This window comes from Scyliorhinus torazame, chromosome 17 (assembly GCF_047496885.1).
Source record: "Scyliorhinus torazame isolate Kashiwa2021f chromosome 17, sScyTor2.1, whole genome shotgun sequence".
Lineage (NCBI taxonomy): Eukaryota > Metazoa > Chordata > Chondrichthyes > Carcharhiniformes > Scyliorhinidae > Scyliorhinus > Scyliorhinus torazame.
This window is the reverse complement of record NC_092723.1, coordinates 8798295-8817324: the sequence shown is the minus strand read 5'-3', so window position 1 is coordinate 8817324 and position 19030 is coordinate 8798295. Positions and strand designations below refer to the sequence as shown.

The 19030-nt window shown below is 47.4% G+C and overlaps 1 protein-coding gene across 3 annotated transcripts in view; it reads left to right on the top strand.

The window, feature by feature from the left end:
- LOC140393688 (prickle-like protein 1) overlaps positions 1 to 19030 on the top strand; it is a 163444-nt gene that overhangs the window by 78069 nt on the left and 66345 nt on the right. Inside the window, exon 1 of one of the 3 annotated variants that reach the window (XM_072479982.1) lies at positions 1750 to 1919. The exons of 1 other annotated variant lie outside the window; for it this stretch is intronic. The gene's annotated coding sequence lies outside the window, so the exon portion shown is untranslated. Of the gene's footprint in view, positions 1 to 1749; positions 1932 to 19030 lie in introns of those variants that run through there. One more of the 3 variants, XM_072479981.1, reaches the window with a different exon arrangement.

Below are 19030 nucleotides of genomic sequence, written 5' to 3'. Positions count from 1 at the left end.
CAAATGGTTAATATTCAAGATTCTCTAAAGGGCAGTTCTGCTGCTGATCCCCGTTCCATCTTCACCAGATTCTTAACAAAAGATACTTCTGGCATCAGTACAACCTTTCCAGAGAGAATGGTGGAAGTACTTATTGTACAGTGGGGTGGGGGTACAGTGGGGTGGGGGTGGGGGGTTGCAAGAAGACAGATTGGACACATGTAAACACTGGAGTTACCAATTTGTTTTATTCGTTCATGGGATGTGGGGGTCGCAGGCTGTGCCAGCATTTATTGCCCATCCCTAATTGCCCTTGAGGTGCAGTTAAGAGTCAACCACATTGCTGTGGATCTGCAGTCACATGTAGGCCAGACCAGGTAAGGACAGCAGATTTTCTTCCCTAAAGGGATATTAGTGAACCAGATGGGTTTTTACAACAATGAAATGAAATGAAATGAAAATCGCTTATTGTCACGAGTAGGCTTCAATGAGGTTACTGTGAAAAGCCCCTAGTCACCACATTCCGGCGCCTGTTCGGGGGCGGACAATCGACAATGGTTTCATGGTCATCATTAGACTTTTGATTTTTTTTTGATTGAATTCAACTTTCACCAACTGCAGTGGTGGGATTTGAACCTAGGGCCCCAGAGCATTGATCGGTGTCTCTGGTTTACTAGTCCAGTGACAATACCACGATGCCAACCCTTAAATTGATTCCCGATTGTCCTGGAATCTCCAAGAATTAGAGAGATTAATCTCTTGGATGTTGCTGTGAGCAATCCACATTAAAATTATAGATGCAAAGGTGAGATGGGTTAAAGGCCATTTGACCGACAGTTACGAATCATCCAATGATGTGGTCAAGTTTCCCAGTTGGTGCGGGAATGCGGTGTCCCGGGTCCAGCTATGGTGGCCAGTGAATGGGAGAGGCGGAGGGGGGGGGCGGGTCTTGTGATAAAATCTCCCAACAGAAACTGCCAGCATTAATACATACTGTCCTGCTTCCAAACTGACCTCTGCACAAAGCAGAATCCCTGAATCGAAATTCCTCTAACCCTGGGGCTAAAATGGTGATCAGAATTTGCACCCCTAATTTTTTTTTCCCCAAAAACAAAATTAGCAGTGACACAATATCCATGTGTTGGCCCTTAACATGAGTTTAAACGGGATGGAGACTGAAAAATGGGATTGCAAATTCTGACCAAATTCTAACCAGACTTGAGTTTATCACTCATGCCTGGAATGTGACAAGGTACTGTTACACAGGGAGTCACAAGACAGCAACAGCAGTACAAAAAAAATCGAGTTCGACTCGCCACTATTTTGCAAACCTAAATATGGATTAGTTGCAGCAAAACCTTTAGATTCTGACGGTTGGTGTCAAATCCCTTGAGCCTACTGGTGGTAACATTCTGGGCATGAACTGAAAAGCGTTTTGCAATATGTCCTGATTAGAGCAAAGGAAACGATTGAAAGCGATTGAATTCTCGACAGCTAAATGAACCCACAACAGAGCTTTTCCCTGTTCAATTAATTCACAGCTTACATTAGAGCGATAGGAAGGTGCCAGCTCAGGGGCTCTCCAAGCACAAACAGCTTTTATTACAGCCTGTTTACAAAGCACATTATGAAGGCTTTGATAGCAGGTTGATAAAGTGAGCTCTTTGGTTAAGGATTGCAGTGGGAGAAGAGTTATTAGCATATAAAATAACCCAGCTAAGGGCAAGCAAGTCAGTTCCTGTACTTGATGTACAGTGGGTGGTTCTAACTGCTCGCTGCTTAAACACACGACAAAGCAAGTCAGTCTCCACACGCAAAGAACTGGAATGGAAGGCAGGAGATAAGTGGGTATTGCTTTACCGCGGTCCTGCTGTATGCCAGGGGGCATTCCTGCCACTCTCCTGTGAACGGAGGGGAAAGAATTCAGCTCGACAACCGAGGTGGGGAAGAAGGTAAATTTTCAAGTGTTGCTTGAAGTCTGTTTTTCGACTTCCTCGTGTCGAACATTGTACAAGATCAGCAAAGGCAAGGGGTTCCTTCCCTCTCACCAGAATACAGTAACGTTATAGTCCCGGGTAAGCGGCTTAATGATTGTCAGAAATACCTCTGAGCGAGTTTTCCAACGTGAAATTCAAAGCAAATGGGGGCAGAAACTGCAAGAGTGAAATTGAACTGGTTTACGGTTCCCCCTTGCCCGTCCCAAGTTGAATTCCTCAGCCTCGCTCTACTTTATCAGAGAGTTTTTCCACAAGCTTTAAAAGTGAAATGTGTTAAAGATCATCGTTAACCTGAAGCTACTCCGGGTGCGATGATTAAAACTGCCTGACCCCAAGATACACATCACATGGGAGGTCCCACAAATGTTGGAGCATGTTTTTGGATAGTAGTTCACTGGTTTGTACTCTATAGCTAGGCAGTCTCTGTTTGCCCGTCTCGATTGTATTTTGTTGCCAAAATCTACACTCACAGAGTTTAACCGTTTAAATTACAGTTGAAAAGCTTGGCTTGTTTTAGCAAAGTTATTACTTTTGTGCAATATGCTCAGAGTTCCTTTCCGGCGTTTAAAAGAGGCCATTGTTGTACATCAGTAGGTTTGGACTGGCTAAATTTGTGGAACAGGGACACACTTAAGTTGCCAACCATTCATGTCTGGTATGGGCTGACTAGAGGTTTCCAAGTCACCCAAATGTTCTCTTTGAAGCCTAAACATCACCTTAATTTTGAAATTAGTAAAAGCTTAATTAATTTTCCTCATTGGCAAAACACATCCCAGGATTCCTACCCCGAGCCCACCTTATTCAGCTCCCAGCGTTTGCTCAGGTCTAGTTATGGACTTGGCAAGCAATAAAAATTCTGTTCCAAAAACCTCCTTCAAAGATCGGCCATCATAGACAGCACAGTCCATCCATCTGTTGCCTCTATTCAGACTTTTGTCTCTGAGATTTTTTTGCGATGAATATTATTCCTTTTTAAAAACATTTTAGAGTATCCAATTATTATTTTTTCCAACGAAGGGGCAATTTAGCAGGGCCAATCCACCTACCCTGCGCATCTTTGGGTTGTGGGGACGAGACACACGCAGACACGGGGAGAATGTGCAAACTCCACATGGGCAGTGACCCAGGACCGGGTCACTATAGAATAGGATCATTATCGAAAAAGGGAAAATGTGCAGGGTTACAGGGAGACGTCCGGGGAGCTGGTGCAGGAATGACAGGCCACGTAGCCTCCTCCTGTGCTGTAACAGGTCTGTGATTCTGCGAGCGTGAAACTGCTGGATTGTCATAAGAGCACATCTGATTCACTAACCTGTCCTTACCTGTACCGGTCTACATGTGACACCAGACCCACAGGAACATAGCTGAATCTTAACTTAATGACACTCAGTTGTTGGTGGCTCATCACCACCTTCCCAGGGCAATTAGGGAGGGGCAGTAAATTCTGACCTTGTGAGCATTGCCCACATCAAAAGGACAAATGAAAAATGGTTTCTCCTCACCACGTGTTCATTCTATTTTGTTACTCCGGACATAAATAGGAGAGGTGATGGCTTCTTCTGGTTCACTCTTTAACAAGCACTTTAACAGAAAGGTTATAGTGAAGCAGCACAAGGCATTGGTGCTCCAATCAATCCCATCACAGAGAGGCAGGTATCGGCCTCACACCTGGGATTCACAAAGTGGTTATGGTGCCACTGTCAAGTCCAGTGATAGACACAGAGTACCGACCCCCGCTTCAGAGCATCTATCCCCATTCTGAATAAGACGGGTTAGCCTACAATCAAACATGCCCACTTCCCTCCAATCGAATTAACATGCAGAGCGATGATCGTTGCTGCATGCCTCATTCTGCGTTGTTGGTTGTGCCATCTTTTGGATGAGATTTTGAACCTGTCTGCCCTCTCACATAGAACAATAGAATATTACAGCGCAGTACAGGCCCTTCGGCCCTCAATGTTGCACTGACCTGTGAAACCACTCTAAAGCCCATCTACACTATTCCCTTATCGTCCATATGTCTATCCAATGACCATTTAAATGCACTTAATGTTGGTGAGTCCACTACTGTTGCAGGCAGGGCATTCCACGCCCTCACTACTCTCTGAGTAAAGAATCTACCTCTGACATCTGTCCTATATCTATCTCCCCTCAATTTAAAGCTGTGTCCCCTCGTGCTAGACATCACCATCTGACGAAAAAGGCTCTCACTGTCCACCCTATCCAATCCTCTGATCATCTTGTATGCCTCTATTAAGTCACCTCTTAACCTTCTCTCTAACGAAAACAGCCTCAAGTCCCTCAGCCTTTCCTCATAAGATCTTTCCTCCATACGAGGCAACATTCTGGTAAATCTGCTCTGCACCCTTTCCAATGCTTCCACATCCTTCCTATAATGCTATGACCAGAAATGCACGCAATATTCCAAATGCGGCCGCACCAGAGTTTTGTACAGCTGCAACATGACCTCATGGCTCCGAAACTCAATCCCTCTACCAATAAAAGCTAACACACGGTACACCTTCTTAACGACTCTATCAACCTTGGTGGCAACTTTCAGGGATCTATGTACATGGACACCGAGATGTCTCTGCTCATCCACATTGCCAAGAATCTTACCATTCGCCCAGTACTCTGTATTCCTGTTACTCCTTCCAAAATGAATCACCTCACACTTTTCTGCATTAAACTCCATTTGCCACTTCTGAGCCTAGCTCTGCAGCTTATCTATGTCCCTCTGTAACCTGCAACATCCTTCCGCACTGTCCATAACTCCACTGACTTTAGTGTCATCCGCAAATTTACTCACCCATCCTTCTACGCCCTCCTCCAGGTCATTTATAAAAATGACAAACAGCAGTGGCCCCAAAACAGATCCTTGTGGTACACCACTAGTAACTGGACTCCAGGCTGAACATTTCCCATCAACCACCACCCTCTGATCCAAACCGCTAAATCACCCTCAATCCCATGCCTTTGTATTTTCTGCAATAGCCTACTGTGGGGAACATTATCAAACGCTTTATTGAAATCCATATACACCACATCAACTGCTTTACCCTTGTCCACCTGTTTGGTCACTTCTCAAAGAACTCAATAAGTTTTGTGAGGCACGACCTACCCTTCACAAAACCGTGTTGACTATCCCTAATCAAATTATTCCTTTCGAGATGATTATAAATCGTATCTCTTATAATCATGAACATAAAAGGTCGCATGGCGACATTTCAAAGAAGAGAAGGAAAGTTTCTATTATTCTTTCATGGCACACGGGCACCGCAGGACAAGGCCAGCATTTGTTGCCCATCTTTACTTTTCCTTGAGCTGAGTGGATTGCCCATTTCAGAGGGCAGTTAAGAGTCAATCACATTGCTGTGGATCTGGAATCGTGTAGGCCAGACCAGGTAAAGGTGGCAGATTTCCTCTCCTGAAAGATATTAGTGGGCAACACGGTAGCACAGTGGTTAGCACTGTTGCTTCACAGCTCCAGGGTCCCAGGTTCTATTCCCAGCTTGGGTCACTGTCTGTGCGGAGTCTGCATGTTCTCCCCGTGTCTGCGTGGGTTTCCTCCGGGTGCTCCAGTTTCCTCCCACAGTCAAAAGATGTGCGGGTTAGGTGGATTGGCCATGATAAATTGCCCTTCATGTCCAAAAAAGGTTGTGGGGTTACTGGGTTACAGGGATAGGGTGGAGACGTGGACTTGAGTACGCTTCTCTTGCCAAGGGCTGGTGCAGACTCGATGGGCCGAATGGCCTCCTTCTGCACTGTGAATTCTATCATTCTAGTGAACCAGATGTGTTTCTACAACAGAAATTGATGGTCATCATATGGTCACCATTACTCTGAATATTTGCTTATTCCAGATTTATTAATGGAATTTAAATTCCTCCAGTTACCATTTGAACCCATGACCCAAGACCAATAGCCTGGACCTCTGGATCACTAGCCCAGGAACATACAACTACGCCATCATCTCCCCAGAGTCCTGGGGAATATTTATTCCTCAATCAATGTCCCAATGGCCCACAGCAATGTGGTTGACTCTTAACTTCCCTCTAGCCCGCCAATCAGTTCAAGGGCAATTCGGGTGGGCAACAGATGCTGGCTTTACTGGCAGCGCCCACGTCCCACGAATAATAAAGTGGAAAAGGAAAACAAAAACAGATGACCTCTGGTCATTATCAAATTGCTGGCTGTGGGAGCTTACTGTGCACCAATTGGTTACTGCATTTTGTACATTATAACAGTGACTAAACTTCAAACGTACTTATAATAATAATCTTTATTGTCACAAGTAGGCTTACATTAATACTGCAATGAAGTTACTGTGAAAAGCCCCTAGTCACCACATTCAGGCGCCTGTTCGGGTACACAGAGGGAGAATTCAGAATGTCCAAATTAGCCAACAGCACGACTTTCGGGACTCGTGGGAGGAAACCGGAGCACCCGGAGGAAACCCACACAGACACGGGGAGAACGTGCAGACTCCGCACTGACAGTGACCCAAGCCGGAATCGAACCTGGGATCCTGGCGCTGTGAAACCATAGTGCTAACCACTAAGCTACCGTGCCGCCCATACTTTGTTGCTGTAAGTGCTTTGAGACTGGGGGTGTGAAAGTGGCTATATAAATGCAAGTCTTTTCCTTTTCCCCCTTTCCAGCCTCAAAGTTGGTTATGCGGAATTCTTTCGAGAATCTTTTTAAATTCAGAGTACCCAATTCATTTTTCTTTTTCCAATTAAGGGGCAATTTAGCAGGGCCAATCCACCTAGCTTGCACATCTTTTGGATTGTGGGGGTGAAACCCATGCAAACACGGGGAGAATGTGCAAACTCCACACGGACAGTGACCCAGAGCCGTGAGGCCGCAGTGCTAACTCACTGTGCCACCGTGCGGCCCTCTCGTTGGAGAATCTTAATGCGCCAAACCTGAAAGGCTAACATTTTTTTGAGGGATGGGGCAAGGTTAGTGCCCCATCACTCATTTGTAAGGCCACATTTGGAGTACTGTGTACAGTTCTGGTCGCCTCATTTCAGGAAGGATGTGGAAGCTTTGGAAAAGGTGCAAAGGAGATTTACCAGGATGTTGCCTGGAATGGAGAGTAGGTCTTACAAGGAAAGGTTGAGGGTGCTAGGCCTTTTCTCATTAGTACGGAGAAGGATGAGGGGCGACTTGATAGAGGTTTATAAGATGATCAGGGGAATAGGTAGAGTAGACAGTCAGAGACTTTTTCTCTGGGTGGAACAAACCATTACAAGGGGACATAAATTTAAGGTGAATGGTGGAAGATATAGGGGGGATGTCAGAGGTAGGTTTTTTACCCAGAGAGTAGTGGGGGCATGGAATGCACTGCCTGTGGAAGTAGTTGAGTCGGAAACATTAGGGACCTTCAAGCAGCTATTGGATAGGTACATGGATTACGGTAAAATGATATAGTGTAGATTTATTTGTTCTTAAGGGCAGCATGGTAGCATTGTGGACAGCACAATTGCTTCACAGCTCCAGGGTCCCAGGTTCGATTCCGGCTTGGGTCACTGTCTGTGCGGAGTCTGCACATCCTCCCCGTGTCTGTGTGGGTTTCCTCCGGGTGCTCCGGTTTCCTCCCACAGTCCAAAGATGTGCAGGTTAGGTGGATTGGCCATGATAAATTACCCTTAGTGTCCAAAATTGCCCTTAGTGTTGGGTGGAGGTGTTGACTATGGGTAGGGTGCTCTTTCCAAGAGCCGGTGCAGACTCAATGGGCTGAATGGCCTCCTTCTTCACTGTAAATTCAATGATAATCTATGATTAATCTAGGACAAAGGTTCGGCACAACATCGTGGGCCAAAGGGCCTGTCCTGTGCTGTATTTTTCTATGTTCTATGTTCTATGTTAGGCCGATTATACACAGAGGATTGGGAAACTATTCATAAGTTCTATTTATTTGGAGACTAGAACTGGTATATTAATATAAAATGAGGAACAGGTTGACTCTCGGGATTCGACATGGGCAGCAACACAGCCCTCTGGTCACATCCTGGTTCAGTGGTTCAATACCAAGAGACAAGGCTGCCAGGAGAGGAAGGGAGAGTGTGTTTCAATTGAGCCAATGGACCACTCAAAGCGGGCCACATTCAGCACTCTCTGCCTCCCCATTGAACAGCCTGTGATCTCTCACTGCCCATGGAGAAGCTGGGCTTGGAAATTTAAAATAATTGTCCTTTTCCTCCACCCCGCCCCGCCCCCGCCCAACGCTTTTAATTAGCTCTGATTCCGCCCTGAATGTGATGTGAACAAAGAAACTCCGCAAGAAGAAAGCAACCATAACATAAAATAAAAGCAGAAAATGCTGGGCCGACTCAGCAAGCCCAGCAGCATCTATGCGGAGAAACAGACTCTTCCATGGGACGGCACGGTGACGCAGTGGTTAGCACTGCTGCCTCACGGCACTGAGGACCCGGGTTCAGCCCCGGGTCCATGTGGAGTTTGAACATTCTCCCCGTGTCTGCGTGGGCAGATTGGCCACACTAAATTGCTCCTTAATTGGAAACATTTTTAAAAATTGAAATGACCCTTCTGTGGTGGAAAGACCATTCTGACTCAAAAGGATAACGCTGTTTCTCTCCACGGATGCTGCCAGGCTTGCTGAGTTTATCCAGCGTTTTCTGTTTGATTTCAGATTTCCAGCATCCGCAGTACTTTGCTTTTGTCATAATATAAGGTTCTATGTTGTATTTTGGGGGAGAAGGTACATGGATCATAATCACGTCCGTAGAACATGGATCAGAAATGGATTTTGAACTGACATTTCTTTACTAAACCTATTTTACGATGACACAGCAGGTGATCCCTAAAGTGGAACTGAGGTGCCCACTCACACACATGGCACAGGGTGCTGAGTCCTTATGCAGACTGATGTAAAAAGAGGTCAATGTCGGACATGGCTGAGCTGACCCTTCTAACTCCCCTTGGCTGAATGATCTGTTAACTTCACCACCTTGGCTGGTGCGTGAAGAACACAAGGTCCCAGTGTGCTGGTGTGGAACCACAGGCAGATTTTCTGCTTTGCTGCTTCCAATGTGGAACTTACCCTGCCGAGAGTATGGCTCGAAAAGTTAACACGCACGCAAACCCGTAATCTATCCACTAAATGTCTTCGATCCTTCAGGAGAGGATCGGGAGGAATAGAATTAGAGGGAACAATGGCCTTTTTGATTAACCATAATTATGAACCACATTAACATTCTGTTTGTTTATTTCTGGACACGTTGTTTAGATACTGTCATTCAAACAATGAGCTCTGATATCATTAGATGGAAGAGAGACTGTTAAGTATTTAAACAATCAAACTACTAAGGGCAGCACGGTAGCACAAGTGGCTAGCACTGTGGCTTCACAGCTCCAGGGTCCCAGGTTCGATTCCTCGCTGGATCACTGTCTGTGAGGAGTCTGCACGTTCTCCCCGTGGCTGCGTGGGTTTCCTCCGAGTGCTCCGGTTTCCTCCCACAGTCCAAAGACGTGCAGGTTAGGTGGATTGGCCATGATAAATTGCCCTTAGTGTCCAGAAGGGTTAGGGGGATAGGGTGGAAGTGAGGGCTTAAGTGGGTCGGTGCAGACTCGATGGGACGAATAGCCTCCTTCTGCACTGTACGTTCTATGTTCTATCAGAGATTTAAAGCTAGTAGAGACTGTTGTTCATGCGAATAGATGTAAATAGATATGATATAATCGGGGCTACGGAGACATGGCTGAAGGATGACCTTGGGTGTGAACTCAACATCCAGGGGCACTCAATATTCAGGAAGGACAGACAAAATGGAAACGGTGTTTGGGTTACATTGCTGGTTAAAAAGGAAACTAAGGCAATAGTGAGGAAGGATATTAACTCCGACAATACAGAATCTGGATGGATAGAGCTCAGAAATACCAAGAGTCAAAAAACATTAGTGGGGTTGTATATAGACCCTCAAACTGTAGTGGTGAATTTGGGGTTGGCATTAAACATGAAATTAGAGACGCATGCAATCAAAGAACATTGTAATTATGGGTAAATTTAATCTGCATTTACATCGGGAAAATCAATACTGTAGAGGAAATATTCCTGGAGTGTGTATGGGAATGATTTCTGGACCAATAGGTTGAAGAACCAACTAAAGAACAGGCCATTTTAGGCTGGGTGTTGTGTAATGAGAAAGAAATAATTGGCGATCTAGTTATCCGAGGCCCCTTGGGAATGAACGACCATAATAATGATGGAATTCTTCATCAAGATGGAGAGTGACGTAGTTGGTTCTGACACTAGGGTCCTGAATCAAAATAAAGGAAACTACAATAGTATGAGGCGCCAATGAGTGCCTGGATGTGCTGCAACAATTGTCCACTCCTGTGTGGCACAAAAGTAAATCGGACAAGGTGACCAAACCATGGCTTGCAAGGAAAATTAAAGGTAGTCTTAGATCCAAGGATGAGGCCATGAAAAATGGCAGATCTGAGGAGAAGTTTAGAGTTCAGCAAAGGAGGACAAAGCTTGCAGGTAAGAAAAATAGTGACTATTAAAGCTTCTACAGGTATGTGAAGAGATAAAGATTGGTGAAGGCAAATGTAGGTCCCTTACAGTCAGAAATAGGGGAGTTTATAACGGGGAATAAAAAAGTGGCTGATCAACTAAATACGTGCTTTGGTTCTATCTTCACAGAGGAGGACACAAATAATGTACCAGAAATGTTGAGGAACACAGGGTTTAGTGAGAGGGGGAACTGAATGAAATCAGTATTAGTAGGGAAATGGTGTTGGCGAAATTGATGGGATTTAAGGCTGATAAATCCCAAGGGCCTATTGATCTACAAACCAAAGTACTTATGAAGTGGCCCTGGAAATAGTGGATGCATTGGTGGTCACCTTCCAAAATTCTCCAAACTATGGAACAGTTCCGACAGATTCGAGGGTAGCTAATGTCACTCCACAATTTAAAAAGTGAGATCGAGAGAAAACAGGGAATTATAGACCAGTCAGCCTGACGCCGGTAGTGGTGTAAATGCTGGAGTACATTATAAAAGATCTGATAGCAGAGCACTTGGAAAACAGTAGCAGAATCGGACAGAGTCAGCATGGATTTACGAAGGGGAAATCATGCCTGACAAATCTACTGGAATTATTTGAGGATGTAACTAATAGAGTGGAAGAAGGGGAGCCAGTGGATGTGGTGTATTTGGTTTTTCAGAACGCTTTTGACAATAACCCACATAAGAGATTAGCGTGTAAAATTAAAGCACATGGGATTAGGGGATAGTGTATTGAGATGGATAGAAAACTGGTTAGCAGCCAGGAAACCAAGAGTAGGAATAAATGGGTATGTTTCCGAATGGCAGGCAGTGACTAGTAGGGTACCGCAGGGATCGGTGCTGGGACCCCAGCTATTTACAAAAATATTAATCATTTAGATGAGGGAACTAAATGTAACATCTCCAAATTTGCAGACGACACAAAGCTGGGTGGGAGGGTGAGCTGTGAGGAGGCTGCAGGGATGCTTCAATGTGATTTGGACAAGTTGAGTGAGTGGGCAAATGTATGGCAGATGCAGTATAATGTGGATAAATGTGAGGTTATCGAATTTGGTGATAAAAACAGGAAGGCAGATTATTATCTGAATGGCTATAAATTAAGGGAGGGGAGTGTGCAACAAGACCTGGATGCCCTCGTAAACCAGTCACTGAAGGTAAGCATGCAGTTACAGCAGGTGGTAAAGAAGGCAAATGGTATATTGGCCTTCATTGAGAGAGGATTCGAGTACAGGAGCAGGAATGTCTTGCTGCAGTTATACAGGAACTTGGCGAGACCACACCTGGAATACTGTGTGCAATTTTGGTCTCCTTATCTGAGGAAGAATGTTCTTGTTATGGAGGGAGTGCAGTGAAGGTTTACCAGACTGATTTGGGCTGGCGACACTGTGGTCTGAGGAGAGATTGAGTCGGTTAGGATTATATTTGCTTGAGTTTAGAAGAATGCGAGGGGAATCTCATAGAAACCTATACAATTCTAATGGGACTAGACAGGGTAGGTGCAGTAAGGATGTTCCCGATGGTGGGGGACTCCAGAACCACAGTCTAAGGATACGGGGTAACCCATTTCGGACTGTGATGAGCATAATTTGTTCACCCAGAGAGTGGTGAGCCTGTGGAATTCTCTACCACAGATAGCAGCTCGGGCCAAAACATTGTGGGCGGGATTCGGTGATCCTGAGGCTAAGTGTTGACACCGTCGGAAACGTCATTGCGTTTCTCGACGGCGTCAACATGGCCTCAGCATCAGCAATTCTGGCCCCTACAGGAGGCCAGCACAGCAATGGAGCGAACCTCGCCTCTCTAGCTGCTGATCCCGGCGTCAACTGGGCGCCGCGGGATCCGCGCATGCGCAGTGGCTCCCTTCAACGCGCCGGCCCCGATGCAACATGGCGCAGGGCTACAGGGGCCGGCGCGGAAGAAAGGAGGCGTCCAGCCAGAGAGGCCGGCCCGCCATCAGTGTGCCCCGACCGCGGGCCAGGCCACATCGGAGGCACCCCCTAGGGTCGGACCCCCTCTCCCCCCACCCTCCCCCCCACAGGCTGCCCCCAACCCTTCCACGCCGAGAATCGGCGGGGGGGGGGGGGGGGGGCCACGTAGAGCGGCCCGACCGGCACCGCGTCAACCACACCGGCTCCAAGAACACCGATTCTCCGCTCTGTGGAGAATCGCGTGCCAGCATCGGGGCGGCGTGGCGCAATTCGGGCCGGTCGTGGGGATTCTCCGGCCCGGCCCCGGGCTGAGAGAATCCCACCCTGTATATTTGCAAGAAGGAGTTAGATATAAATCGTGGGGCTAAAGAGATCAAAGAGAATGGAGCGTAGGAGCCACATGCGGCCCACCTGGGTTCTGAGTGCGACCCAAGAGACATTCTGTTGACCATTGCCCACACACAGGATTCTGTCCGCGTAGTTCTTTTCCTCCCGGTATGGCTGAACTGATCTGCGCGTAAAGTGAGGGTGAGTAAAGTGAGGTGTGTGCTGATTGCTCTCAACATTGACTGTGAGAGCCGTGCACTCCCTCTGCATCCAAAGTGTAACCATTTCGTTTGGTTTTACGACGTGAAGTTGATGATAATTCTATTAATATATAAATGATTGAGCATTTTCTACAATACATTACAAAATATTCAGCGCGCATTAAATTAATTTAATCTTATTCATGGGGGTCACGGTTAATGAACAAAACCGATTTCAATCTCGTGGCCCACTGAGATGGAGGAGGGTCACTCCTGCGGCCCATTCACCAGCCCAGGGTCCCTTCACTTATCTGGGGAGGAAACAGGTTACTGTGTTAGATGAGCAACCATGATCATTATAATAATAATCTTTATTGTCATAAGTAGGCTTACATTAACACTGCAATGAAGTTACTGTGAAAATCTCCTAGTCACCACACTCCGGCGCCTGTTCGGGTACACTGAGGGAGAATTCAGAATGTCCGATTCACCTAACAGCACGTCTTTCGGGACTCGTGGGAGGAAACCGGAGCACCCGGAGGAAACCGACGCAGACACAGAGAGAACGTGCAGACTCCGCACAGACAGTGACCCAGGCCAGGAATCGAACCCGGGTCCCTGGTGCTGTGAAGCATCAGTGCTACCCACTGTGCTACCGTGCCACCCATAAATGGCGGAGCAGGCTGAAAGGGCACAGTGGCCTCCTCCTGCTCCTATTTTCTATTTTCCTAAGTTGCCAATTTACTTCTGAAAGCTGTGTGCAAGTTGTCACTTCTTTTATTATTTTTCCTCGGGTTTATCAGCTAATAAGAATATAATAATCGCTTATTGTCACAAGTAGGCTTCAATGAAGTTACTGTGAAAAGCCCCTAGTCGCCACATTCCGGCGCCTGTTCGGGGAGGCCGGTACGGGAATTGAACCCACGCTGCTGACCTTGTCTGCATTACAAGCTAGCTGTTTAGCCCACTGTGCTAAACCAGCCGCTAATGAACTTGCTCTTTCTTTGACTCAAGAAAATCTGTTTGGCTCCTCATTAAAGAAGCAAATAGGTTTGGATTGGAAAAGGCCTGCAGGCGGAGAAGAAATTTAAAAACATTTGTTGCGACCAACCAAGGGAGGCTGAATAAAGGGAAACCAGCTTGTCGTTCCTCACCCGGCCGTAACAATATTCCAGCAGTTTGATTTTTAAAACTGGTCCCTGATGGAGACCAAAACTCGTGGGGTTAATTATTTTCCATTTTCCCCTTTCTATTCTGTATTCTGTCAAAACAGTGAGTGTGCAAATCAGTGTGCACAGACTGAGTACCCCAACAGCTGTTGTCTACTGACCTCAGTGGAATGATAGATTCCGTTGAAACTTGCATTTTTTTTTTGTCCACTTTCTGCAGCGTCCTGTAAACAGTTTGTAATCAGAAACTATGCATTTACAAAACTCTCTGAAAGTAACAGATCTCTCCAAACTGATCAGAGTATTAGGCCAGTCTAGTGCACTGATGCTCCTTTTAATTTGATTTCAGAGATTCCAGCTCACACAGACATATGTGACATTAAAATCTGAAACTGAGTTACCAGATTTAACAGGCTAAACACCAGGAGCTGGCTCCCAAGATACCAGGCTCTTAGAGTATGGAAGGAAGACCGATATCCAAATGGATCTGCTTTTGGGGATCAAACTGTGAGACAGAAAGTTCAATGCCAGAGGTTCACTACATGACCTGGTGCAGATAGGGCCTCTTTCTAATTAACCCTCGGTGGTTACAGGAACAAACAGCTGGCTGAAATAGGGATCAGGCCCAAAGATCTAGTTCATTGCATTCTCTGCTGCATTTCGTAGATCTGTAATAATAGCAGTTTTGGGGATCCAGCTGGAGGACTGGGAAGTGCATAAAAGAAAAAGGTGCTGAGAAATTTAACTGCGGGTATTTTTACATCTCTTTTCTTTGCCATAAGGGCTGTGCAATATGGGAATCCTGAGCTATTTTTCCATCATTTAAAAAAAAATTTAGAATACCCAATTCATTTTTTTCCAATTAAGGGGCAATTTAGCGTGGCCAATCCACCTATCCTTCACACCTTTGGGTTGTGGGGGCAAAACCCACGCAAAAACAGGGAGAATGTGCAAACTCTACACGGACAGTGACCCGGGGCCGGGCTCGAACCTGGGACCTCGGTGCCGTGAGGCAGCAGTGCTACCCACTGCGCCACAGTGCTGCCCTATTCTTTCATAAATTAACATGACAGTAAAAGATTTCCACCACCGTTATTATAGGCAGCATGAAGGTGTATAATTGGGGGCGGCACGGTAGCACAGTGGTTAGCACTGTTGCTTCACAGCGCCAGGGTCCCAGCTTCGATTCCCGGCTTGGGTCACTGTCGGTGTGGAGTCTGTATGTTCTCCTCGTGTCTGCGTGGGTTTCCTCCGGGTGCTCTGGTTTCTTCCCACAAGTCCTGAAAGACGTGCTGTTGGGTGAATTGGACATTCTGAATTCTCCCTCTGTGTACCCGAACAGGCGCCGGAGTGTGGCGACTAGGGGATTTTCACAGTAACCTCATTGTAGTGTCAATGTAAGCTTACTTGTGACAATAACAATTATTATTATAAAACACAGACTTCAATTCTGAATGGACATATTTGTTTAATTGAAGCACCAGGGGCGAAATTCTCCGGTATCGGCGTGATGTCCGCCGACCAGCGCCAAAAACGGTGCAAATCAGTCCGGCATCGCGCCGCCCCAAAGGTGCGGAATCCTCCGCCCCTTGACCAGGCGAGCCCTCACCTTGAGAGGCTAGGCCCGAGCCGGTCTGATTTCCGCCCCGCCAGCTGGCAGAAAAGGCCTTTGGTGCACCGCCAGCTGGCGCGGAAATGACATCTCTGGGCGGTGCATGCGCGGGAGCGTTAGCGGCCGCTCACGGCATCCCCGCGCATGCGCTGTGGAGGGAGTCTCTTCCGCCTCTGCCATGGTGGAGACCGTGGCGAAGGCGGAAGGAAAAGAATGCCCCCACGGCACAGGCCAGCCTGTGGATCGGTGGGCCCCGATCGCGGGCCAGGCCACCGTGGGGGCACCCCCCGGGGCCAGATCGCCCCGCGCCCCCCCCAGGACCCCGGAGCCCGCCCGAGCTGCCTTGTCCCGCCGGTAAGAGAGGTAGTTTAATCCACGCCGGTGGGACAGGCATTCTAGCAGCGGGACTTCGGCCCATCCGGGCCGGAGAATCGCAGGGGGGGGCCCCCATGGTGGCCTGGCCAACCGACGCGGCGCGATTCCCGCCCCCGCCGAATCTCCGGTGCCGGAGAATACGGCAACCGGCGGGGGCGGGATTCACGCCAGCCCCCAGCGATTCTCCGACCCGGCGGGGGATCGGAGAATCCCGCCCCAGTTTCCCCCGATAATAACGTGCAAATGCAGCGTTCAGTGTGGCACCTCGCCAAAGACATCGGAAACGTCAAAGACACGATCCCCAAATGTCCCTTTAGAGTTGGAACAATCGAGGGAGATTAAAACAAATCCTGCAGGTCCATTCCAGCTGTGGGTAAACTGGCATCACCCCAGCTCCTGAGTTAGAAGATCCCGAGTTAAATTCCCATTCCAGGGTTTGAGCACAAATATCCTGGCTGACAATCCAACGCGACACTAAGGGAGTGCTGCAGTGTTGGAAGTGCGGTCTTTCGGAAAAGATGTTAAACTGGCGTCTGGTCTGCCTAGTTGGATGTAAAAGATGGTATTGCACTGGTTTGAACAAGAACAAGGGAGTTAGCCCAAGTGTCCTGGCCGATATTTATCCCTCAATCAACGTCACAAAAATAGATTATCTGGCCATTATCTTGTTGCTATGTGGGGGAGTTTGCTGTGTGCGAATTGGCTGCTGAGTTTCCGAAGTTACAACAGTGACTACATTTCAAAAGCACTTTTGAGACTTCTGGACGGGTGAAAAGTGCGATATAAATGCAAGTTATTTTCTTCTGGACCCATGTCACTATTAAATCTGTGTGAGTGCAAGTGCAGCGTGAGAGTTGCACGATGGCTAGATCAGGCCTCATCATAAATAACCTGCTGACACACACACAAAATGATATACTGGAGCTGGTAGATGATAGGTGAGAAAACTGGGGGAGTGGCGTGGGAGGGGGCAACGGATCTTTATTTCAAGAAGCAATGTTTATTTTTTTTTTATTAAATATTTTATTGAAAATTTTTGGTCAACCAACACAGTACATTGTGCATCCTTTACACAATATTATAACAACACAAATAACAATGACCTATTTTATAAACAATAAATGAATAAATAATAAATAACAAAAATGAAAACTAGCCCTAATTGGCAACTGCCTTGTCACAAGTAACACTCTCCAAAAATATAATTTAACAGTCCAATATATAATTATCTGTAGCAACGACCTATACATACTATACAGTATATATTAATAACCCTGAGAGTCCTTCTGGTTCCTCCTCCCCGCCCCCCCCCCCCCCCCTCCCCACGCCCCCCTCCCCCCGATCCTGGGCTGCTGCTGCTGCCTTTTTCCCATTCCGTCTATCTTTCTGCGAGGTATTCGACGAACGGTTGCCACCGCCTGGTGAACCCTTGAGCCGACCCCCTTAGGACGAACTTAATCCGCTCTAGCTTTATAAACCCCGCCATGTCATTTATCCAGGTCTCCACCCCCGGGGGCTTGGCTTCTTTCCACATTAGCAATATCCTGCGCCGGGCTACTAGGGACGCAAAGGCCAAAACATCGGCCTCTCTCGCCTCCTGCACTCCTGGCTCTTGTGCAACCCCAAATATAGCCAACCCCCAGCTTGGTTCGACCCGGACTCCTACTACTTTTGAAAGCACCTTTGTCACCCCCATCCAAAATCCCTGTAGTGCCGGGCATGACCAAAACATATGGGTATGATTCGCTGGGCTTCTCGAGCACCTCGCACACCTATCCTCCACCCCCAAAAATTTACTGAGCCGTGCTCCAGTCATATGTGCCCTGTGTAATACCTTAAACTGAATCAGGCTTAGCCTGGCACACGAGGACGACGAATTTACCCCGCTTAGGGCATCTGCCCACAGCCCCTCCTCGATCTCCTCCCCCAGCTCTTCTTCCCATTTCCCTTTTAGTTCATCTACCATAGTCTCCCCTTCGTCCCTCATTTCCCTATATATATCTGACACCTTACCATCCCCCACCCATGTCTTTGAGATCACTCTGTCCTGCACCTCTTGTGTCGGGAGCTGCGGGAATTCCCTCACCTGTTGCCTCGCAAAAGCCCTCAGTTGCATATACCTGAATGCATTCCCTTGGGGCAACCCATATTTCTCGGTCAGCGCTCCCAGACTCGCGAACTTCCCATCCACAAACAGATCTTTCAGTTGCATTATTCCTGCTCTTTGCCACATTCCATATCCCCCATCCATTCCCCCCGGGGCAAACCTATGGTTGTTTCTTATCGGGGACCCCCCCAAGGCTCCAGTCTTTCCCCTATGCCGTCTCCACTGTCCCCAAATCTTCAGTGTAGCCACCACCACCGGGCTTGTGGTGTAGTTCCTCGGTGAGAACGGCAATGGGGCTGTCACCATAGCCTGTAGGCTAGTCCCCCTACAGGACGCCCTCTCTAATCTCTTCCACGCCGCTCCCTCCTCCTCTCCCATCCACTTACTCACCATTGAAATATTAGCGGCCCAATAATACTCACTTAGGCTCGGTAGTGCCAGCCCCCCCCTATCCCTGCTACGCTGTAAGAATCCCTTCCTCACTCTCGGGGTCTTCCCGGCCCACACAAAACCCATGATGCTCTTTTCAATCCTTTTAAAAAAAGCCTTCGTAATCACCACCGGGAGGCACTGAAACACAAAGAGGAATCTCGGGAGGACCACCATCTTAACCGCCTGCACCCTCCCTGCCATTGACAGGGATACCATATCCCATCTCTTGAAATCCTCCTCCATCTGTTCCACCAACCGCGTTAAATTTAACCTATGCAATGTGCCCCAATTCTTAGCTATCTGGATCCCCAGGTAACGAAAGTCCCTTGTTACCTTCCTCAACGGTAGGTCCTCTATTTCTCTA